At 49.7% G+C, this 25,092-nt stretch overlaps 1 protein-coding gene across 2 annotated transcripts in view; it reads left to right on the top strand.

Annotated features, from left to right (window-relative positions):
- LOC146396310 (uncharacterized) overlaps positions 1-24,845 on the top strand; it is a 150,756-nt gene extending 125,911 nt beyond the window's left edge. The window contains exons 1-3 of one of the 2 annotated variants that reach the window (XR_014828255.1): positions 19,751-19,822; positions 20,280-20,402; positions 21,764-24,845. The gene's annotated coding sequence lies outside the window, so the exon portion shown is untranslated. Of the gene's footprint in view, positions 1-19,750; positions 19,823-20,279; positions 20,403-21,763 lie in introns of those variants that run through there. The other variant, XM_084997529.1, reaches the window with a different exon arrangement.
- Positions 24,846-25,092: the final 247 nt, after the last annotated feature.

Below are 25,092 nucleotides of genomic sequence, written 5' to 3'. Positions count from 1 at the left end.
GTGTTAGTGTCCATTTCTCCTTTTACGGTTGTAGCAGTTGCCTTCTACATTGCGGGGATCCTGTATTGGGTGCATATAGGTTTCCAATTCCCATCTCCTCTCCTTGGATTGATCCTTGACCGTTACGTAATGACCTTCTTTGTGTCTTATTAATATGCTTTATTTGAAGGTCTCTTTTGTGTGATGGGGTTGTTTCTACTCCGTCTCTCTTTTAATTCCCTCGCACGAGGAATATTTTCTTGCATCCTCTCACTTTCAATTTGTATATGTCCCTCAAACTGAAGGGGGTCTCTTGAAGAGAGGAGGTCTACCTATCTGTCTATCCCTCTACCTATCTGCATCGAGGTCGAGATGGAGATCGAGATGGAGAATGAGACGGAGCTCTCGATCTAGACCCAGAGAGAAGGAGATGCGCCTTCTTTTTGTATGCATGCAGCCAGTCGATGTCTTTCGGTTGGGGCATTTTGTGCATTTGCATTGAAGGTGCTTCTTGATCTGTATGTTCTTATGGCCATGTTATTAGCTTTGTCAGATTGGGTTTTGTTGGTCTTTTCCCATCCTCCCTTGTTCTCTGCTCTTGTGGTTTGATGACTGCCTCTAGTGGGGTGTTTGTTGGGTGTTTTTTGATTGTTATTTCCCCGAGACAATATTTTCCACTGCCCAGCATTGTGACCCAGTTCCCCATACATGTGTAATTCGTCTTTGTTCGATTATCTTGCTCCATCATAAGTGATTCGACCACATTCTCAGTGCTACACAGCAGGATCTCCTTGCTAATCCCTTCCAAAAGCAGTTGTTTGCATCCAATAACCCCAAGCTCCCCATCCATCCCACTCCCTCCCCTCGCTCTAGGCAACCACAAGTCTATTCTCCAAGCCCATGAGTTCCTTTAGGTGGAAAGGTTCCTTTGGGCCGTATATGAGACTCCTCATATGTGTGATGTCGTATGGTAGTCGTCCTTCTCTTTCGGACTTCCTTCACTCAGGATGAGAGGGTCTCATTCCATCCATGTTGCTGCAGATGTCATTAGGGTGCTCTGTTTTATGGCGCAGGAGTATTCCATTGTGTGTATATACCGCGTCCTCTTTGGCTCTTAATTGTTATTTCCCCGATACAATCTTGTTTTCTACTGTACAACGTGGTGACCCAGTTACACATACCTGTAGGCATTCTATGTTCTCACATTATCATGCTCCGTCAAACGTGATTAGACATTGTACCCAGCGCTACACAGCAGGATCTCATTGCTAATCCATTCCCAAGGCCATAGTGGGCAGGCATTAACCCCAAGCCCCCCATCCACCCCACTCCCTCCCCCTCCCCTCCCCCTTGGCCACCACAAGTCTATTCTGCAAGTCCATGAGTTGCTTTTCTGTGGAAAGGTTCATTTGTGCCGTATATTAGATTCCAGATATAAGTGTGTGGTATCCTCTTCTGGAATGGATCCCTTAACCGTGAACTAGTGTCCTTCTTTGCCTTTCTCGATGGCCTTCGTTTTAAAGGTGATTTTGTTGGATATGAGCAGCGCTACTCCTGATCTCCTGTCTTGTCCATTGGCATGAAATATATATTCACATCCCCTCCCTTTCAATCTATATGTGTTCTTTGCCCTCAGGTGAGCTTCTCTAGGCAGCAGATTGAAGGTTTTTGCTTTGGTACCCAATCTGGCACTCTGTGTCTTTTGATGGCAGCATTCAGTCCCGGAACAATTCAGGTGGTCATTGATAGATGTCTCTTGATTGCCATTTGAAGCCTTGTTTTCCTGTTGAGTCTATGTTTCTCTTTTCTTCTTTCTTTTCCTTTGGGTGGATGGGTTCCGTTGATTCTCTGCTGGAGTCCTTTCCTTTTCCAATTTTTGAATGTAGTGTTGGCTTTTGGTTTGGGGTTGCCCTGTTTTGTTATTATGTTAACCCCTTCGTTTGTCTGCTCACTTTAGCCAGACCGTTACATAGGACCAAACGCGTCATTGAAACAAGACAAAGGATCTACATTTCCTTCCATTCCTCGCCCTCATTGTATGATTTGATGTAGTTTATTTCATTTTATGTTTTTGACATCTTCATGGTTAGATCTGTATGCTGGTTTCTCTAAGTCACTGCTTTCCAATGTTTTTTTTTCTTTTTTCTTTTTTTTTAATTGGAGGAGCCTTAGAGTAATTCTTTCAGAATGGGTTTTGTATTTCAGTACTCTTTCAGTGTTGGTTTGTTGGAGAAATTCTTGATTTCCCCTTCGATTTGAAATGATAGTCTTGCTGGATAGGGTATTTGGAGGAGGCAGATTATTTGTTCTTTCTTTCAATGGGTCTCGCCACCCCCTTCTGGCCTGTAGTGTTTCTGTAGAGCAAACTGCTGATAACCTTATTGGGGTTCCCTCATCATGAATGCCTTGTTTTTCTCTTGCTGCCTTTGGCCTCCTCCCTTTCTGTTTACCTTTGGCCATATTGATCAGAATAGGTCTTGCTGCGTGCCTGTTTGGGTTCAACTTGTTTGGGGCTCTCTGTCCTTCCCGTATCTTGCTATCACTCTGCTGTAGTTGTTGCTTTAAAACCTCGAATGCAGGACTCCCTGTTGTGGTGCCCTGGAAACTGGCAATGGCCCCTGCCCCTCTCCCCCAGCCACAAGGACCAGACCCTCCCTTTGGCTGATGACATGAGGAGATTTCCCACCAGCTGGCCCGGCTCTGAGCTCACTAACTCTAGGAAGTCCTTGCCACTCTGTTTCTAAACCCCACTGACCCCCTGAGCAAGACCGGCTGCCTCCAAGAGGCCTGGGTATGGGCATCTTCTGAAAAGGCTCAACCAAGCCCTTGAGAGAACACCAGATGTCTAAAGGAATGAGAAAGGAAGAGGGTCCCGGTTAGGGGTGTGCTGGTGCAGCCCAGGGCCTTGCCAGAGCTGAGGTCTGCAGGGGCTTGAGCTGGCCAGGCTCCACTCCCACACCAGCTCTCTTGGGCCCTGTTGGTACATATGTCCCTTCTTGGCCTTGGACAGTGCCTTCTTCTGGACCTCCAGGGGTTCTCCAGGCTCAGAGTCCCATCTGCTGATAGATTGAAACCTGTGATTGTCCTGAGGGTCAATCAGGAGCTTCCTCCATCAGGACGCCCATGCCTGCCTTTATGGCTTACACAGGCTCATCAGCCATGGGATGCCAGGGTTTGGAACTTCCCAGAAGTACAACTGAGTGACTGTGCATGGCAGAGACTCCTCTGACCTAGCTCTGTTGCTTGCAGCCTAAGTCCCCTGTCCTCCGGACGGTGGTCCCAGGGGGTTGCCCTCATCTGTGACCTCCCTTTTTCAGGGTGTCTCGTGGGGATGGCCCGCTGGGGCTTAGACGCCTGACACGCCCCCTACCCCAGCATCTTCACCAATATCACCTGCTTCTCCCATGGGACCGATGAGATCCAGAAGCACATGCCTCTCCCTGAGCCCACGGTCCCTCCTCCTCACACCCTGGTCCCATTGCAGTCTCTGCAGGCTGCTGGCTCTCCTGGGCCTGGCACAGGCTTTGTGCCCCCAGAGACTGGCCCCTGCTGCTGTCCATGCTCAAGGTCCTGCAACAGGCCTGGTGCAGACCCCCCAAGCTCCTGTGCTCCTGTCTCTGGTTCAGACTCCAATCTCCATTTGGCAAACAGCCACCCCACCCCCACCAGCTCCATCAGCTTTCCAGGGCCCCATCTTGGCCTTCCTTTGCAACAGTGGCCACCCCACAAACCAAGCCTGCAATCTCCAATAGCCAAAGGAAATCAACTCATCGTTTGGTGCCCAGCCTTCTGAGATCCTGGTATAAACAAGCTGGGTTGGCACTGAGGCCTCTCTCCTTGGATTCCAGATGCCCATCTCCGGCCTGCGCCCTCACATCAGCTCCCTCTGTGGGACTCAGTGTCTAAATTTGCCCTTTCTATAGGGGCACCCATCCTATTGTATTAGGGGCCACCTTAGTGACCTGATTTCAGCTCTTCCTGTCCAAACTCTGCTGCAGAGCTTGCGGGGGTGGTGCCCTGGATCTGAACCCGAGAGGAAACCAGGAATATTCAGGTTTGATCCCTGGCCTCGCTCAGGAAGGGAAGGATCCAATGTGGTCATGAGCTGTGGTGTAGGTCTCAGACCCAGCTTGGATGTGGCATTGCGGTGGCTGTGGTGTAGACAGGCTGCCAAAGCTCTGATCGATCGATGGATCATTCGGATGCCAAGCCTGGGAACTTCCATATGCCGCCCCAGCAGCCCCATCCAAACAAACAAGCATAGGCAACGGAAAGACAAAGTAAAGACTGCTCCACCTAAGGTCATGTTCGGAGGTCCTGGGAGAGAAGCCTTCCACATATGAACTTCAGGTGATAGAGTTGTAGCCCCTTTTGGCAGGTGTCTCCAGTGCCAGAGATGAAGGGTCTTTTGTAAAGTAAAGGAACATCAGTCCTGGGGTTGGGATGAAGGAGGATCGACTCCCCAAAGTGAGGGAGGGACGTTTCCAGAGTGCAGGGCACTCGAGCCGGATCAGAGCCCATGACCCAAGGCCATGGGGCAGGGGGTTCCAGCCCGTGGCATATAAGCCTCATGAAGGAATGGAGTCTAGGCGACTGAGAGGGAAGCTGAGAGAGGAGCTCCAGCGCCAGGCTGTGAGATGAGGTCCAGGCCTCACAGCACTCTGCTCCTACATTGGATTCCCAGCACCCTCTTTCAGCACCCCCACAGCCCCGCTCTCTATAGCCTGAAGGGGAACAACTCACTGCCCACCTTTCTGGCCCCCACCCCCACATGAACACCTGCCTTCGGTCCAAGGGCCCCAGCCAGCCTGGCCCAAGGGGTCCACACCTCCAGCACTTGGAGCCTGATGTCTCCTTTTCAGCTTAGCTGGCTCAGGCCAACCCGAGGGAGTTCCTGGAAGCAGTGTTGTTGCAATCCTTCTTGCCCACTGCCTGACCCAGTGCTCTCATGTAGCCAGCAGGATCCCGGGAAGCCTCACAGTGGACCCAGCCTTCAGGACTCACAGTGCTGTGGTGGGTGACCCATGTCTTCCTATCTTTTGCCCATTTTCTGGTGGAATAGGTCCCGCTGTTATGGTCATGACTTGGCAGTGCCTTATTCCCTCGAGACACCAGACTTGGGTCAGATGTGTGGTTGGCAGGTAGTTTCTCCAAACCTGTAGCTTCTTTTCACCTAGGAAAATGTTTCCATTTGATGAGGTCCGTTTTCTGTCTGGGGTAGGGTTTTGGCTGTCATGGGGGAGAACGCTTATCTATTCACTGTTGCTGATGTTGTTGTTGCCTATTCCAGCGGTATTGATGTACTTATCTTCCGTTTGATTGAAAGGACAGTGAGGTACCATGTTGTGTTATTTCCTGCTGTGTCGCAAAGTGAGTCGGTCATACATACACACACACCCCTTCTCCCTCAGATTCTATACCCATATCGACTATCACTAACTGTGGGCTAGAGTTCCCTGGGCTCTACCACAGGTTCCTGTTGGCCGGTCATTCCATGTACTCCGTGTGCAGAAGCCAGTCCCAAACCCCCAGTCCCTCCTGCTGTGGACTTGGCTCCTTTGGGACCCATCCGGTTTTCCAAGGCTGGGAGTCTGTTTCTGTTCCGTGCACACGTTCATTTGTGTCCTCTCTTTCGGTTCCACTTAGAAGTGGTATCATACGATGTTTGTCTTTCCCTGTCCACCTTCACTTAGGATGATAATTTCCAGGTCCATCCTTGCTGCTGCAGCGTTCATGATTCCATTCTCTTGTATGATTGTGTGATGTCCCCCCGTACATATGAACCTCATCCTCTTTATCCATGCCTCGGCCGATGGACATTTAGCTTGCTCCCTTGTCTTGGCTATTGAAAATGGTGCTTCAGTGGACATTGGGGTGCATGTATGTTTTGAAGGGCCTTTCTTTCCTTTTGATGAAGTCCAACGTTCTGTTCTTTCCTTCCCTTTTGGGATAATGTTTTTCTTGTCATGTGGAAGACCCCTTTGCCAAGCCCGAGGACCCAGAGTTTTGCTCCAATTGTTTTTTCTTAGGTGTGGTAAAAGTTGCATCGTTTGTATTTATACACATTTTACATTTGCACTGAATGTTCCATGATGAGTTCATTTTCGTATCGGATAAAAACCCTATCCCTATACCATTCTACTGCCCTTGAGCTTCTGTATTAGGACATCCCAGGTTGGTATATTGCTATGGATCTATTTCTGCATTCTCTATCTGTACACTGAACTCTGTCTGCCTCTTTCCCTCCAGCAATGCCAAGCTGCCCTCCATAGAGCGTTCTCATAAGCCGAATAACCTCCCACTTTAATGTGCTTTCTCGTCATTATGTTTGATGTTCTGGCTCTTTATCTTTTCTTTATACATTTTAGAATAATTTCATCCATGTGGGCCAAAAAAAAAAATCAAAAAAAAATTCTGTTGGAATTTGGCCGTATTCTGTGTTGAGTCTTCCCATCCATGAGTATAATAGGTGTCGGCATTTTTGTAGGCCTTGTTTCATTTTATCATACAGATGCTCTATCCCAAATATGTATCCCCGGATTTCCCATTGTGGCTCAGTTTGGGATGAACCTGAAAGAGTGTCCAGGAGGATGTGGGTTCAATCCCTGACCTGGCTCAGTGGGATGAGGGTCCAGTGGGGCCACCTGCGGCAGTGTGGCTTGGACCTGGTGTTGGTGGGGCTTTGCTGTAGGCTGGTAGGTGTAGCTCCAGGTTGACCCCCTTGCCTGGGACCTTCCGTATGCCGTGGGTGCAGCCATAGAATGACCGATGGAACCAAATGCTTCAAGGTTTTGGCAAGTCTTGTGTATTGCATGGTGTTTTTCGTTTTGGTGCCATGTTCTTTTGTGGGATTTACACACATGATGAAGGTGTTTGTGTCAACCTTGTATACTGAGACTTTGATAAAGTGACCTCCATCTCTTCCGTGTGTCTTGGAGATTCGGTGGGCCTTCCCATGGAGGTAGCCATGCTATCCATGAGCATGGAGAATTATGTTTGTGCCTGTCTCATCTGTAGGTCTTTCTTTCTTTTTCCTCCCATGCAGCCCTGGCTCGTAGCTACAGTACTAAGTAGAAAAGGAGAAATTGGAAAGAACTTTCTGACCTGTTTTGGATGGAGGAGGAAGACGTACATTGTTTCACCATCACGCAGGAGGCTTGGTGTAGGTTTTCGTCGAGATGTTCTTTACGGGGTTCAAGGAGTGTCCTTCTCTTCCTAGATTTCTGAGCGTTTCTTACATGAATGGGTGTGGCCCATGTTCTGCAAGCGCCATTGTGACCATGTAGGTTTTCCTCTGTAATGTCTTCATGCAGCCTCTAAAGTTGATGGTTGTGCATAGTAAGCCAAGCTAGTGTTCCTTGGCTAGAGTCCCTCTGAACATAGGGTATTGTCGTGATCTTCTTTGTTCCTGCGTTTGTTGTATTTTGCAATTTGTATTTTCTTGATGCCTTGTGTGAAAACATAGGTTGTTGATGGGCAACCTGGCATCTTCTGTATTCTGTAAGCATTACGTGCCATTTGCTTCGCTCTTAACACCAGTTTGTCTGGGTCCTACCACCTGTTAGGTACTGCACGTTCCTTTGCCTACCATTCTATATATTTTTCCAAGTTGTCCTGGAGAGGCCTCTTTGAGCATGGAGTCGTTCGAAGGGTGCATCTCCATGTCCACATATCTGGAGGCTTCCTTTCTTCTCATTCTCGTTGTTCTGCAATGGACAGCATATGCTTTGGACCCAGTGGAGTGAAATGCAGTGGCTCTTTGTTTCCTTATCGTAGAGGTTCTCCAAACATCCCAGGCAGGAACGGCTCCAATATGACTGTTACAGTGGAGTTCTCTGCCTATTTCCCTTACACTGTAACCATAAGGGGATTACCTGAACATGGAAATGCCAGGCTTCTGAAGATGTGTCTGACAGGGTCAGTTCACAGCCACCCCTGCCCATTGTTGTCTGGATCAGCTTACAAGTAGAGAGAGAGCCAGGGTCCAGGAGGGGGCCCAGATGCAGCGCTCTGCTGCTTTCTATGGCCGTGGTCCCATGTGGGCATTGGCTACCACCAGAAGGCTGACATGCAGGAGCCGGGTGCAGTCCCTGGCAGGGGGATCAGCACTCCCAGTGGGCAAAGCTCCAGCCTCTCTCCTACTGCCCAGGGCAGGTCTGAGCTCTGGGTGCATCCACCAGGCTCCGAAGGCCGATGACAGAGGCACCAGGAGGCACACCCCAGCTCTGTCAGCCACAGTCCCTGGCTGTTGGCAGGGACCGTGATGTCCCAAGGAAGAAGGCCCACCTCCCAGCTGCAGGGAGGTGGTCTTGAGCAAGTCAGAACTGCCCTTTCTCGTCTTCAGCAAGCAACATTTCCATCCCTGCCTGTTGCTTCCTCCCAACCCATGCAGTTGCCAGTCTTTCTTTGTCAAACCTCTTCCAAAGCACTTCGTGAAAGCAAGGGCATCCTTACCCCGACTGACTAAGAAGCACCTCTTGAAAATAAGCAAGTTTCCCCTCACCCAAGACTCTTAGCTCCTTCCAAGGACCATCCTTGCTCTCTCCTGCATGCTGCTGAGTAGCAAAATGTTGGGGATCCAGAACTCCACCAATGACTGGTATGATAGCAATAGCTTCTGCGACAGCAGGAAACTCCTCTCCCCCAGGCAGAGGCGGTCAGGAGACCGTAGGTGATGGCTCTGTGCTCTGTGCCCCCTTTCAAGCCCTTTGCATCCCTGCCATCTGAGGAAGGAAGGCAGTGCCTGGGAAATCACCCTGGTTACAGATGCGTCACTTGGCCTGTCTGGCAAGAGGTCACCTGTGAGCCAGAGGGCCCGAATCCCCTCTGGAACACACTGCTGCGTCCCCACCACCCAAACAGGCCCTTCCAATAAGGCACGATGGCCTGGCAGTTGGAATGGCTGGACACTGAAGGTATGCTGTCTGTGACTGGGACACAGGGGACTCGGTGCCTTGGTCTTGGAGACACATGGCATTGGAAAGGCAGAACCCAGGCCAGGGGCCCCATATCCTAAGTCAAATGGGTTTCTTCAGCCAATGCTTTGACTCCCCCTTGAGGGGTTTGGAGATGAGCCTTTCCCTGGTATCAGAGGGTCAGCTTCCCCTTGGTGTCTGTCATAGACAAAGAGTGTCCAGCCACTGTCTCTGTCTCACACAAGCTGCACCAATCCAGCCCCTGAAATTGGGAAGCTCCTTCACCCACCCTGGGCATGGCGGCCATTTCTGTGATGCGGTGAATGTGCCATCCATTAATCCACTGTTTCCTTTTTGGTTGGAGGGATGCGTGGATAGATGGAGTCTCTGATTGGCATTGGAGGGCCCCACCTGCAGCATAGGGAAGTTCCCCGACTCGGGGTCGAATCAGAGCTGGCATTGCTGTTCTACACTACAGCCACAGCAATGCCAGATCCAAGCCACATCCGTAGCCCACACCACAGCTCAAGGCAATGCTGGATTGCTTAACCCACTGCACAAGGCCAGAGATCAAACCCACGTACTCATGGATAGCAGTCAGATTCTTCATCTTCTGAGCCAAAATGGGAACTCCCTAAAGTACTATTTGGTGATGGTCTGTACATCTTTCCTTTCTGCAAATTCTATTGCATTCTTTTCTTTTCCATTTTGAGTCAGCTGCATTGGGGCCTGTGGGCTGATCCAGGCCAGGGGTTGAGTCCAAGCTGCACCTGCTGGCCTATGGCACAGCCACAGCAATACAGGATCTGAGGCATGTCTCATACCTACACCACAGCTGACGGCAATGCCAGAACCTTAGCCCAGTAAGCCATGCCATGTCTCTTCCCCGCGTGCCCATGGATCCTAATCAGTGTCCTTAGAGCTGAGCCACACGAACTCCTGCTCTTTCATGTTTTAATGGATTGAAAAGCATGAGTGAATGGCTCACTTTAAGTGTGCCTGCACTTGGCATTAATCCTAGATTTTTGGCGTTTGGGGCATTTTGCTTTTTCTTTTTTTTGTTTGCTTGTTTTTTATTTTGTAAGTGTTGGCTGCCCCTGTGGCACACAGACGTTCCCAGGGACAACCCAAAATCCTTAACCCTCCTCACCCAAATCCAAAACTTATCCCTGATCACGTAAAGTCCCAGGTGTTCTTGTATCAAAAGCTCCCTGGGGGTGGATGCCAGTGGGCTGGTGAGGTTGCGACCACTGAGCTTCACATGATGGAACCTCCCCCCAAGCCATTAACAGGTCATGAGATTACAGTCACTCACTCCCTCCTTTGTTTTGTCCTCACCGGGACTAAGAGGCCACTGCCTCCACCATTTAGCACATGGCAATAATCCCACCAAGACGATAGGATGGTCCCCCACCCACAAGGCACCGAAGCAGAAAGTCCTGTCCCTACAGCCAAGCCTTTTCCTCTCTGGACTGGCCGCCCTCACGGGACACCCTGGAGGAGTGGAGAATCACAACAGCCTGACATCTGGCCACTTCAGAGAGGCAGAGAGAAACTCTCTAGAGGTAAGGGCTGCCTCCAGCCTCCATTCTCATGACTGGTGAGTGTCCAGAGGGCTGAACAGCACAAAAGCATCTCTCTATCCCCAGAGTGTTCTGGGATGCAGAGCATGGAACCAATGCCCCAGAAGCCCCCTAGCCCAGCAGGCTGGAGAGACAGGGATGATGAGGCTGTCCCTGGGGCTAGTGAGAGCTGTGTACTCCCAGGAGCAGCCTGGGCATCCTTGTCTCTGTGGAGGAAAGACTTAGTCATTCACCTGTGGATCCAGACTGCCTGGGATCTCACACATGCTTCGCTCCTCTCAGATCCCCTCTCTGTCCTCCGACGACCCATCTCTGAGGACACAGGCACATGCAAGATGACAGTGGACCAAGTGCATTTCACAACACAACGATTTTATCCATGTTTTACATCTCCCATCGCAAAGGAGCTACTGTGCCCACCCACACACACCCAGACCCAAGTCCCCACCACCTAACCCACCCACCCCCACCCCCTGCTGGCTCTGGTCATTCTGTCCTTCCACCCCACCCCTATGGCAGCCAGGATTTTTGCTAGGACCTGGAGGAGCCCAAGGCTTCCATGGGGGCTGCCCAGTTGGACTGGCCCTGGAGGGCTGGCCCACCGTTCCCTACTGGCTGCGGTGCCACTTCCACCTCCTCCGTGTGACACATGGGTCACACCTGCTCCTTTTGGGCTGGGAAGGGTCAACCAGCCCCAGAGCCAGGGTGTGCCTCCCAGAGCCTCGCAGGTCAGCCCTAGGCCTGGCCAGGTCCTCAGCAGCAGCCAGGCCTCCACACCGAGCCCGCTTTCTAGACTTGGCAGCTTCCAGGGGGCCTGAGCTGAGGCCCATTCTCTGGGGCACGGGGGCCTGGGAAGCTTTCTGGGCCCTCTGCCCTGCAGTGCAGACAAGACCCGAGGCAGGGACAGGGCTCTGTGGCAGCCCCCAGGGCAGCAGGCTGTGGTGAAGGCCCAAGAGGAAGGCCAGGCTGGGGAGCTCCTCCTCATCCTCACTGAACCCGTGACCCAGCCCTGGGGCTTCACTAAGAGGAGAGGCCTCACTGAGATTCTTGCTGAGAACCTTGCTGGCCCTGAGTCCTGATGGAGGGCCCGAGCGCTTGTTGCCCTGGCAAGGACATGGCTGTGCAGTTCCAGCCTGAGGGGGTTCCTGATATTCTGGAGAGGGCACAGAGCCTTTGTGCCTGAACAGGCCCCTGTCTGTTTGGTGGTGCCGTAGATGGCCATTCTCAGATGAAGGAAAACCGAGTGAATTTGTTGCCAGTGGATCTAATCTAAAAATTCCTATAGGATCTTCTTGAGATAGAAGGGGAATGATTATAGAAAGAAACATGGAATATCAGGAGTGAAAAAGAGGAATATCCAGTGTTGATATTTGATGAGGATAACATTATTCTCCACTGAGGTTTTTCCTTCTTTTTCTTTTTTCTTTTCTCTTTTTGCCTTTTCTAGGGCTGCTTCCCGTGGTCTATGGAGATTCCCAGGCTACAGGTCAAATGAGAGCTCTAGCCACTGGCATATGCCAGAGCCACAGCAATGCCAGAGCTGAGCCACATCTGCAACCTACACCACAGCTCACAGCAATGCCAGTTCCTTAAGCCACATGAGCAAGGCCGGGGATCGAACCCACAACCTCACGGTTCCTAGTCAGATTCCTTAACCACTGCGCCACAACGGGAACTCCTCCACTGAGGTTTTAAAAATGATGTTTGATGTTTCAAAACAAAAAACTACTGTGGCATTTGAAGTGGTTCTCAATGTATTTGCAAACAATATTTAAAAGAGAAAGTCAGAAACTACTAAAAAAAATGCGGTGTACATGGGCCAACTGAAAGAGCTTCCAATGGCCAAAGTGAAGCAATTTGACCAAGAAAATAAGTAATATAGTAGTAGTTTATAACCCAAAGTATAAAATAAATGGCTATGAATCCCTATTAATAAATAAATGACTAAATAAATCATTCAGTCAATCAATAAGGGATAATAAAAATATATTGTACAGAAGAATTCCAAATAACTTATGTAGGTACTCTGTTTTCAGGACGTGCAGCACAATTTCCTGCTTTTAACTGTAGACTGATTATCATGTCTTATTGTTAAAAAGGACAATATAGAAAGGAAATAAAAAGACAGTGGAAAAATCTAACAGGAGTCAAGGTCAACAACACAAGTGCTAAGTCCTTCCTAGAGTATGTGTATCATTGATATGTGAAGAGAATGGCACTTTACCTCTGTGATCTTCTCCCCAAAGTCCATAAACTCCATCTAATCATGAAGAAACATCAGGCATATTCCAAGCGGGGGACATTCTACAAACTAAGTGACCAGCATCCTCAAAACTGTCAAGGTCATCAAAAACAAGGTGTCTGAGAAATTGTCACAGCCCAAGAGGGGCCTAAGGAGGTATGGCAACTAAAAGTAACTTGGTATCATAGATGGAATACTAGAACAGAAAAAACACATGAGGTGAAAACTAAGGAAGTTTGAATAAAAAGTATGGATTTTAAAGTATGGATTTCAGGAATTCCATACTTTAAATTGGCTCAGTGTGTTAAGAACCCGACAGGGTCCATGAAGATGTGGGATCTATCCCTGGCCTTGCTCAGTGGATTAAGGATCAGAATGTAGCATCACTGCAAGCTGCCGCATGGGTTGCCATTGTGGCTGGGATCCAGCATTGCTGTTGCTGTGGCTGTGGCATGGGCTGGCAGCTGCATCTCCGATTCAACCCCTAGCCTGGGAACTTCCTAGAGGCCCTAAAACATATATATTTTAAACAGAAAGTATGTATATACATTTGTGTGTTGTTTTTTCTTTTTTCCAGGGCCATACTCGCAGCATATGGAGGTTCTCAGGCTAGGCGTCAAGTTAGAACTATACCCGCCGGCTCACACCACAGCCACAGCAATGCAGGATCAAAGCCACATCTGAGACCTACAACACAGCTCATGGCAACGCTGGATCCTTAACCCACTGGACAAGCTCAAGGCTCAAACCTGTCTCCTCTTGGATGTTGGTCAGAGGACACTGAGCTATGATGGGAACCCCTTTTTTTCTTTCTTTTTTCCTTTTTTTTTTTTTTTTTTTGAGAGAGAGAGAGGGAGAATATGAACATGAATGCATACCAAGGGAAAAAGAGTAAGAATGAGAATCTAACAGGATATAAACGTGGGTTTCAGGGAGTTCCCATTGTGGCACAGCAGAACCAAATCCAGCTAGTATCCATGAGGATTCGGGTTCTATCCCTGGCCTTGCTCACTGGGTGGGGGATCCAGTGTTGCCGAGAGCTGTGGTGTATGTCAAAGATATGGCTCAGATCTTGCGTCGCTGAATAGTGTCTGAATAGACAGACTGAGTGAGGTATTGAAGAGGCAAGAATGCTGAAGAAGCTTTGAAGTATGCTTGTGGCAATGACCTAGGCTCATAGCAATGATCTTGGCTTTTAGGGAAGCAAAAGCTAGCACACTGGACCCTGAGGCCCAGTGATGCACCACCATGGCCTCTGATTTTATTTGCAATGTCTTGGGCACTCAGTATGCAGGAGCCTTTTAGGAATGGCTGAGTCACTGGAAACAGAAATCAAGGAGGAAGTCACAGTACTCGGTACTAGGAAGGGGAGGTGCCTTCCACCTTCCTCGGTCCTGTAGTATTGCTACTTCTCCTCTGCAGAGAAAACATAGCCTGAAGTGTGACAAGTTCTAGCAGGTGTGAGAAGGCTCCCCGCCTTCTTTAGCCCTCTGTGATTTGGAACTGCTCATTCTAGCCTTCACATGGAGTGTATGGTCTCTATCAGGTTTTAGGATTTCATTATAGTTTCTTGCCTTATTCTCAAATTATTTCTCTTTCCTTTATAATTATTTAAAAGTCCACCAGTTGGCTTCTCTAACCATTACAATTTGAGAGATGAGACCCTGTCTTCTCCCATAGGACTCAGCCTTACACTATCTCAGGGACCTGAGAGGCCAGGCCTCCTTCTCTAAGCCTGGTTCACATCCTTCTGGTTGAACTCAAGCAGTGAGAGGACACATTTTCCTTTTGAAAAACAAAGTTGGCTGTGGACACACTCTGCAAGTGTACGTTTTCAACTTAGAGCTCTGTGCTCTTTGTTAAAAGCCCCCTTTGGGTTAATTATAAAGTGCCTAAATTATATTTGATTATTTCAGGAGAAAAATATGCACTAGGACAGTGTGTCTGTGCCTGCAAATCCACTGACTGACATTCCATTCTCTACATTCCACTTTTTCTCAAGAAATGTCCTGACTACATGTGTCATTCAAACAAACCAGTTGTGAGAGGCATTGGGAGAAAGCATGGAGCCCTTTCTAGGTTTCTGGGCTAAAATGTACTTTAAAATAGCCCCTCCACTCCTATAACTATCTCTTCCACCCCTGTGCATGTATGAGACCTTCCCTTATGAGATTCCATACTCATGAAAATATGGATAGGATGAAACCATCATGGGAGTACCATCCTGCATTGTGGCTCTACCACGTGGTTTGTGGAAGGAGAAACTGGCCTTTCATGGTTGCTGCATCTCATCCACTTTTCCCAGAATGGCTCCTGCTGCCTGAGTTGGTGACGGTAGGACTGGGCATCTTCCATCCCACCCTCTCCCTCAGGTCCTTTGTGGAACTGCTGCAAATCCACCCAAGATGGCATGTCTTCCCTTGGCATCTGTTCTGCAGCTGGGACAATCTCCATGGCATAACACAAAGGGCGATGTGGTTCGTGTTGGAAAGCTCTTGAAGTTGAAAACTGCTTTAACAGGCCAAATCCTGGAAACTTGTTTATGAAATGTCCTCATAACTCTTCACGAAGCTGCACTGGGTACATCAACCCTCTATGGCTTGGAGGCAACTGTGAGATGTGAGGACACTCAGGAGGAAATGTCCGTTTGTTTTCCAAGTTAGTTTAGCACAAGATCACTGTCACCCAAGCAATGGAACATGTTGCTATGGGAACTGCAAAGATGATAATGCTGCTTCAAAAGGTTGACAATTGGAAAAGCCTCTTTTTTTATGTCATGCCCATGGGATGCACATTTTGCTTAGATCATTACTGTTGAAAGTTTGTTCATATAAACTGTTTGGGAGCAAATAATTTGTGACTCTTAAATATTTAGAATATTGAAATTTGGGGAAAAGTATTACCATCTAGGTGCATTAAAATCGCTTGTGTGCTGGAACTCTCACAGGCCTGATGGAGTCAGAGTTGTTATCAGGAAGATATAAAATCTCCCTGCAAAGCCATGTGGAATGGCCCATCTCATTCATGTCGTATCCTGGATTCAGGCCACTGATGAATGATTTATGCACAGAGTCTTGGTGCATTTCTTTTTTCACTTTCGTCTCCTGAAATTTCCTGCTTTCACAATATAGGTTATAGAACCATGACAGTCTCTTCATGAAACCATGACTGGAGCCACATGCCATATGCCCCCACGCATGTTTGCATCATTACACGGACATGGATGAGTGCATATCTATGTATGAGTGCATGGGTATATACATACCTATTCAGTCCTCATTGTCATGTGGTTGGGGTCTGTAGTCACCACAAACATGGAATCAGTGAACACTGAACCACTGCGCCCATGGGAAATTCAGGGTTAGGTTCCTGCCAGCCTCTGGTCACACTTTTTTGTCTCTTGATAAATACAAAAGCTTATTTTATGTGTGTTTCTGTTTAAAGACACCTTGTTTAATATACACTGTTGTTTCATTGGCACTGAACTCACAGCCAATTGCACTGTAATCCTATGTGTAAACAAAATGTATCTAACCAATGTATTTCCCCCCCATAAAGTCCTAGACAACACTTCAGCACCAAACATGGGGACCATTTGAAAGAGTTAAATCACACACACACACCACAAAACTGTGGGGAAATGTGGCACTAAATAGACCAGAAAAGGGGCATTTGCTTACAGTATGAGTGGAAACAAGAAGGCAGAGTTTCGCTTTGTTCAGCCTTAGCTGGAAATGCATTTGTAGGTAGATGAATTTTTCTCTTCTCTGTGTGTGTCCACATATGAGCAAAAGCACCCCAAGCCCTGACTTGGGGTGACAAATACATTTTTAGTGAATAGGTGAATTCTCTGATATGGAATCTGTGACTAATGAGAACCAACTGTATGTGTATATATATAAAATCAATAACATCTTCCCACCAGATGGAAGATCCAGTGGTGAACCATGTGGAAGCCAGGGCAGACCTCTGCCAGCGAGAACATACTGTACACTTCCTGTCCCTTGAGCACTTCCTTCTTCTGAGCACTCTGGGAATGAGCTCCCTACTCCCTGGCTCCTCAAGCCCTGGCTTTTATCCTCCTCGCAAGGCACCTACAGTGTGTGTTGGAGTGATGCTTTCTTCAGGTGCATGACCTGTTATCCTTTTCGGCTGTGCAGATGTGGAGGGTGAGCCAGGGCCCCATGTTCAGGGCAGTTATCCACAGCTGGTAGGTGAGCCACGTGTGAGAAGATCTGCAATACGGAAATGCTTGCGTCAGGAGACTGGAGGTGGGCAAGACTCATCTGAAAGATATTATTGGCCTGTCTCCCTTCCATGGCTTTCTTTTTGTCTGGTTTACTGGCTGCCCCAGCCATCATGCAGATGACAGAGGAATGAATTAGCAGTCTAGAGACTGTGCCAGGTCTTGCCTGTACAACCAGGTAGGAGTTGCTCTTCACGTCCTCATCTGTAGAACAAGGTCATTTGTTTAGGGAAATCCTATGGTTCTAAAGTCCTTTTTGAAAAAAAAAGAATTAATAATGTAATTCTGAGAAACTCGGATGGAATTGTGTAACAAGGTACTTGCATTCCATTTCAGAAACCCTGTTTTTGTCTGTTTTTTTTTTCCCCCCCCTTAGGGCTGCATCCGTGGCATATGTAGGTTCCCAGGCTAGGGGTTGCATCAGAGCTGTAGCCACCAGCCTACACCTCAGCCACAGCAATGAGGGATGCAAGCCACATCTGCAGCCTACACCACAGCTCACAGCAATGCTGGAACCTTAACCCACTGAGGGAGGTCAGGAACCCAACTTGTGTCCTCAGCAAGCTAGTCAGATTCATTTCCACTGAGCCACGTTGGGAACTCCAGGAGCCCTGTTCTTTATGAAAGTATTCAGGAGATAATGCAATATGTGCTTTATATCTTCTCCACTTAAAAAGCTGACTCATTTGCATAAAAACTTTTTGGATGGTTTTTATGAATGATTTGGGTTTTCAGAGTTAAAAGAATTTTTGAGTTGTGATAGCATCACAACCCCTAAAAATTGTTTAATAGCATCAAGATTAGGTAGGCCGTTTTGTTTGGGATTTTAGTAACTGAGAAAGTATAGGTTGTTAGCAGCACTCTGGAGCATGTACTACCCGTAGCACACGCTGTTAGTCACTAAAATTATACTGGTTCTAGACACAACAGGATTCCCATTTTTCAGTTGATGAAACCAAGGTTCAGAATGGCTAGGATGTTGGATACACTCTTCAAATCCAAGTATCCAGGTCCCATAACCTACATTCTTTTCCTTTGGCTTTGTAAAGTAAAACACTCTAAATGTACATTAGATTTTATCGGCCAAATGTGGAAATTATGTTTTGCAATTTTTAGCTCCAGTGTAGTTATAAGATCTAGTATATGGGAATAAAGACATTGAGGAAGTAGACTTATTTTACTAGGAACCAACACCTCATCCCTTTTGCAGAACAAAATTAGACTTTAAAAAAAACCCAAGATGTTATTAAAGGAAACTTTCAAATATAGTTTTATATAATTCTGGTAGTATTGCTTTTAAGCTGGTAGCTGCTATATATGTTAGTTGCCTTGTGCATCTACCAAGCGAAAAGCACTGTACTTAGCAAAATTGTCAGCAATTTCTTTAGATGCCCTTTGACTCTCTGGTGAGCAATCAAAACATTCCCATCTACTCCTCAGGGAGAGTCTGAATGTAAACACATCATTCCTTCTGTTCAGCTCCTGGGCACCCTCTCTACCTTTCTGAGTCTTCTGCCCAAGTTGGTTACCTTGTCACCAACATCCCACTCATGAAACGGTCAGCACTTCCCTGAGGACTGCTCACCACTGGTCACCTTTCTCTCCTCTCCCAATCAGGACTGTCTTGTCACATCACATCACATCACCTTTCACTCACCAAGTGTTTATGGAGCATTCAGCTCACGCCAGACACTATTCAAGGTACTGGGAACACAGCAAAGAGAAAAGGAGAGTAAAATCCCTGCTTGGGGCTTACATTCTAGTGGAGAAAAGAGAAAACAAACAAGAGATGGGGACCGAGTGTTGCTGGTGGACCTGGCAGTGTGCTCCAGAGAGGGACCAGAAGGAGGAAAGGACACCTGAGTGGATGAGACCGAAGCTGGGGACCAGTGAGGGAAGGGTGGGAACAGTGTGGTTGTGGGGGACCTAGGACAACGTGGAAGAGGCCTGGAGGGAGCAGGTGCAGGGAGGGACTGTGAGCGGCCAGAGGCCCGGGGATGGTGGCCTAGGTGGGACCTGGCCAGCAGCGGGGAGCAGAGGGTAACCACTGCAGGTAGAGCTGGGGATGGGCCAAGGGAGCTGGACACGGTAGCTTCCAGCAGTAGGCATAGAGACCAGGTGGAAGTTGTGTTCCTGACACTTTCCAGCTGGGCTGCATCAAGGGGCCACCTGCCCTCGTGGCTCCGGCCCAGCGAAGGAAAGGAAAGCATTCTCCATCACCCGAAGACAGGGCTGTGAGCTCCAAGCACGCACTCTGCAGTCAGGCGGGCCTGGGAGCTTCACAGTGTCTCCTCAGTTCATGGGCGGGTGGCGGGGGTGGGGGGGTGTTGGCGAGGTGACAAGGCAGGCGCGCTGGGGCTCGGCGGTGGGGCGCAGAGCCACTGCAGGCGGCGTGGGGTGGCGGCGGGGGGCGGGCAGACTCGGCAGGAAGACGGGGCCTTAGCAGGCCCTGTAGGGTGCGAGGGGGACCCCCCCTCAGTAGGCCTTGCGGGGAGGCAGGGCCTCTTCAGTCCAGGTGTCAGGGGGGCGGGGCCTCGGCAGGCTGTGTGACGGGGGGGCGCCGCTTCTTCAGGTCGACCTGGGGGAGGCGGGGTGTCGGCAGGCCCTGCGCCGGGGGGCCGGGCCTCGGCAGGCTTTGTGACTGGGGGGCGCGGCTTCTGGGGGCCGCGGGGGGAGGTGGGGCCTAGACAGGCCTTGTGCTGGGGGAAGGGGCCTGGGAAAGCCATGCGCGGGGAGGCGGGGTCTCGGCGGGCCGTGTGCCGGGGGGGCGGGGACTCAGCAGGCCAAGTGCCAGGTGGGCAAGGTTTCTGCAGGCCATGCGCGCGGAGCGGTGGTGCCAGGGCAGGCCAAGTGCCAGGTGGGCGCGGCTCCTGCAAGCCCCGCGCGGGGAGGCGGGGCCTCGGCAAGCCATATGCCAGGGAGGCAGGGCCTTGGCAGGCCGCTTGCCAGGGAGGAGAAACCTCGGCAGGCCCTGTGCCGGGGGGGCGGAGCCTCGGCAGGCCGCGCATGGGGAGGTGGTGCTTCGACAGGCCGCGCGCGGGGGGAGCGGGGCCTCGGTAGGCTATATGACTGGGGGTCGCGGCTTCTGCAGGGCGAGCCAGGGAGGCGGGGCCTCGGCAGGCCTTTTCCTGGGGGGGCGTGGTCTCGGCAGGCCGCGCGCGGGGAGGCGGGGCCTCGGCTGGCAATGTGCCCGGGGGGCGGGGCCTCGGCAGGCCGCGGGAGGCGGGGGCACACGGCTCACACCCAATCCCAGGCACAGCCTAGTTCACAGTCCTCTGCCATCTTGAATCGCGGTGTTGCTCTTATTTCCTCAGGAACCGTTTTTTAACGGCTGGCGCAGCTGCTTCCCTAACTGGGGTCTGCAGTGCAGGCGTGGTGTCTCTGCACTGCGCCCTGCAAGCAACTGAAACCTGGCCAAGCACAAAGGAAAAGAAAAGGTAGACTTTGCTTTATTTCCCAGACTGTACTTTTATGAGCAGGGAATTGTTAATGGGCTTTGTAGGTGACAGTTGAACTGCTGAGGAGGAGAAGGAGGCCTGGGGTGGGGCAGAGGAGTCCAGGGCGCCAGAAGAGCCAGTGGGGAGCAGGTGGTGGTGCTGAGGGAGTGAGGGGGCGGTGGGGAAGACGGAGATGAGATGTGAGGGTGGTGGTGAGGTGGGGAGGATGGTGATGAGGTGGGAGGTTGGTGATGAGATGGGGGGGTGGTGGTGAGGTGGGAGGATGCCAGTGATGAAGTGGGGAGGACAGCGATGAGGTGGGGTTACGGAGATGAGGTGGGAGGATGGTGGAGTTGAGCTGAGAGAGAGGGTGGTTAGGAGATCTGCGGTGAGGTGGGAGGATGGGGGTGAAGGAGGAGGGTGGCGATGGGATGGTGACAGCTGTGATGAAGTGGGAGGTCGGTAATGAGGTGGGAATAAGGCGGGGTGGATGGTGATGAGGTGAGAGGACAGCTAGAGGAAGTGGAGAAGGGGCTGACTGCAGGGCCAGCAGTGAGAGGGCTGTCACACAGCACAGGAATCTTGACAGGCATCCAGCTTGAGAGGAAAGCCTTCAGGAAGGAGCGGTGTTGGGTGTCATTCAGATGGGCCCAGTTATGGTAGATTGAGGACGTTATCAGCACTACTAAATATCAAATAGACAACCTATCAGCATCTTGTACGAACCTGTAATGGAAACGAATCTGGAAAAGACTAGATATACACATGCAGGGGTATAATGGAATCACTTTTCTGCACACCTGACACACAACATTGGAAATCCACTCTACTTCAATAAAAAAGTTATTCAGGAGGGGACAGGAGCAGTGTAATAATTAGATTATTGTGGTGACAGTTGCCAACTTCCAGCCCCCTTTGGTGCTGGGCTCCTCCTTCGTGCTCTCACAGGTGCGAATGCCTCTGACCCTCTGCCCAGACGTGACTCTTGCTAGAATGTCCATGTTAGAGGGGCTGTGACTCTTTAAAAGGAATTTTTCCCAGGTGGGGTCCCCAGGGTCCCAGGCCTGGCTTGCCAAGAGTGGTCATGAGGGGCCAACTCTCACAAAAGCCCTGGGACTGAGAAGGCCTGCATCAGCTTCCACTTGGAGCCATGGAGGTGGCCAGTTACAAATGCCTTTTTAATGTTGCTCCCAACACTCTGTAACATATCAGGCCATTGCTTCAGGTAACTTCATCGTGAGGCCACTTTCCATTTTATTTCTTATTTTCCTGAAGGGGTATTGTCCTTGTCAAGCAGACAGGAGCTGACGAGGTGAGGGATCGTAACAATGTGTTATAACTTTGCAAAATTTCTCACCCAGCTCCCTCCCATCATCAACTCAAGACCTAAGATACCGGAAAAGCATCTCTTCTCTCCTCCTTTTTCTTCCTCTGGCTGGTCCTGACCAGAGGGCCCTAGTGAGAGCGGCTCCTGATAATGTCAGGATCTTCTTCGGAACCTGCAGCATAATTCATTTTCCCCGGAATGGATGTGGAGCCTCCCAGTGCTTCCAAATTGGGCTGCACCAACTCTAAGACTTCTGTGTTCCATTTTCTCAACGCTCCAATGAATTGTCAAGACAAAGCTTTGTGTCAAGATAGAGAAGCATCTTTTCCCAGGCCTGCATTTCTGGCTGGGAAACAGGAGCCCAAATCCTAAATGTGTCTATTTGGTCAGCTTACAGTCCAAACAGCGATTTTGGAAATGCGGAGTTTGCAGAGCCTGATGCCTCTCCTGCAGTTTAAATCTGCACAGTTGTCACCAGTTACAGACTATGGCAGATGGCTTGCAGTGTGTAGAGGAGGACGATGGACAAGGAGTCAAAGAGAGAAAAGAGCAGCGCATGTCCTGGTTCAGCTCCTCCAAGTTGCCATTAAAAGTGCATAATTTCACCAGACTCTAGCCTCAAACATCCATGGTCAGTTAAAAGCTGTCTCCGGTCAATGGGTTGTGACACAGAGTTTCTATGTTCTAGGGACACCTTCTACCCTTTAGACAGACTGCCTTTCGCCCTGAAAAATGGCATCCAAAGCCCCACTGTCAGCTAACAAGTGTGTAACTTGCATTGGGGGCACCTTCAGGTTTCATGGCATTTCCTGTCTCTTCACCATGTATAGGCTGTGCGTTAAAACTTCCGAAATCCCCTTTTCTATTCTCAAGGGTTCCCACACCCCAGGTGACAATGGAATCTGCAATTATAATAAGCAGCTTCCAAACAAAATTAAGGGCCCTGCTTTCCTTACAACCATTGCTCTTTTCCCTATACTTCTTCAAACTGGCCCAAGACATTTTAAGGCTGCTGTCTTTGGCTTCTGTGTGGAAAAGAGTGCCTCCTGGTTTCTTCATCTGCTGACGATGGACCTAGTCCCTTCTCATTTCTTAACCTAAGCTGTGAACCTTTTGCTAATGATGATTTGTAGTCTGAGCTCTCTGGGGTCCAGAGAGAGCTCTGCAGGTGCCTGTCAAATGCTCCACCTGAGAAAGACCAAGCCAAGCTAAATCAAGCACCATGGCTTGACTCAGCTTTCCAAGTTCTGCAGCAGAACAGCAACCCCCCACGCCCACCAGGAACAGAACCTCCCATCAACAGCTTCCTCGCTCCCCCTGGGTTTCTCCCAGTAATTTTTTGAAGATTGCCCGGGGCTGCCAGCCTCATCTGCCTTTTCACTTGGCTCGTTCCTCCTCTCCCAGCTATTTGCTAAAATACAGGGCTTCCTCCCCCTCTTGTTAGAACAAAACTTGCTAGGAAGTTGACCCTAGTCTTCTGAGGATTCCTCGTGTTGTCCCAAAGCCTGTCAGGTAATTTGTAAGTCTGTTAGTTTAAATGGCAGAGCTAAAGGCTTTTCTCTAACCAACTGACTGGTTTCCCCTCTGCCTCTGAGCAAGCTTCATTCTAGAGTCAGAGATGTCCAGGCACAGCCTTCTGAGTACACTATCCTCTTGACTTTGAAATCTCCACTGGGCTTTGCCTGCATCTATGCTGGACGATGAGCCTCGGCAACACTTGAGGACTTCCATGCCTCACTGGTCAGCACCACTGTGCTGCTGGGCTGGAGCCTCCATCCTCCATTCCTATATCCATGCCTACTTTTCAGGCTCACTGGTGAAGAAATAGGATGAGGAAGCAGGAAAGGATCAGAGGCAAGGAGCATGGTCTCACTGACAGTCCATAAGCCTGAATATCTGAGGTTCAGCTCCTTTTATGCAGGTTTCACAGCTGAGAAACAGCCCACCCAATCCTCATTCTGTCTTCACACCACAAGGCTGGCATGGGCAGAGTGCCATCAGGAGAGAACACAGCTCCCACCATGGAGAACCCCTCTAAACTTGCTTGCACCAAAGTCTAGTTCCAACAGCATGTGGCCCGTGGAAAATGCAGCTGCGGTCAGTAACTGAGGTTCTCAGACAGCCTTGCCCTTGCATCCTAGCTCCTGGCACATGCTCCTTCCTGGTTCGCCTACCATGAAGCACGTGAACCCTCTGATGAAACACATATGTGATGACTGACATCCTGGGTTTCTGCCCATGGCAAGTAGGCCCCTGCAGTCACTGGACCACAGTTCTCCCCCACCGAAGGACCCTGCAGGCCATGGAGCACCATGGCTTACAGCAGGGTTTTGGCCCCCATCACTAATGTCATCCCACTAAGTATGTGCCAAGAAGATGCTTGATAAGCCTAAAACCTAATTTGATATGTGGAAGATCCATCTTCACATAAGACCTCAGACTGGTGACAGTTTGGTTTACAGAGAGAGGGTCACAGTCCCAGAGGAGAGATCTACCCAGCAAAGGTGCTCAATGAGGAAGACAGTGCTTTATCCCCTTATTCCTGCAGCATCCACCCTTGACCTTCATGGTTCACTTTGGTCTCAGGCTTTCTCCCAATGTTGAAGTGAGGGTGTGGGTGTTGTCCTGTACCTCTCCTAGGTCTTAAGAGTACAGCCAACACTCAGCCTCCTCCTACACTCTGGCCCCTCAATCAGCCCTGGACACCTAATGTGGATATGACAGACATGGAGCTGCTGCGACAGCCCCTGCCGAGTGCCAAGACCAGCCTTCCCAGTGAGTCCACTCAGGACCTGAGGCATTGCTCAGCTGGCTTGCTGCCACCAGCAGCACTGAGTCAGGTTGTGGTCCTTCCTCACCCAGCAGAGCCAGGCTCTCCTGGACTGTTAACATGGAATTTGGAGGGAATCTTGTGCCTCAAAGAGCATCACTCTTCTGGGGAGAGAAGAGGAATGCATGTGACAATATTAAAGCCAAGGCTGTGTGGTGAAAGTTTAATAGAACAAATATATGGCTGGCTGGCTGAGGAATAATAAAATCACTCTGATGATGAGGACTTTACTGCACTGGTTTCCAGACCCTTGTTTGCTAAATAAATTCATTTACTTGGACTCCAAGCTACTGGGTGACCTTGGTCCAATGACTCCACTTCTTCCAGCCATTGTTTCTTCATTGTAAACTGAGAGGATGGGGCTCTGTGAGTGATTCTTGGAGTATCCTTGTACTGGTGGAGGAAGTCTCATATTTTTGGAGCATAAATACTCTCTACCAGTTACTGGGCATGTTTTCAGGGGGTGCAGAGTTGACCCTAGTCTTGTTGCTCTTGTGCTGGTGGCAGGAAGCCATTGTTGCTGCCTTCCAGGA

The sequence above is a fragment of the Sus scrofa genome, chromosome 14, assembly GCF_054392235.1.
Source record: "Sus scrofa isolate SSC_HxYL_T2T_F1_AM1 chromosome 14, Sscrofa_HxYL_maternal_Yorkshire_Landrace_v2.0, whole genome shotgun sequence".
NCBI lineage: Eukaryota > Metazoa > Chordata > Mammalia > Artiodactyla > Suidae > Sus > Sus scrofa.
Note: the sequence above shows the minus strand (reverse complement) of the source record. Positions and strands in the feature narration are given on the sequence as shown.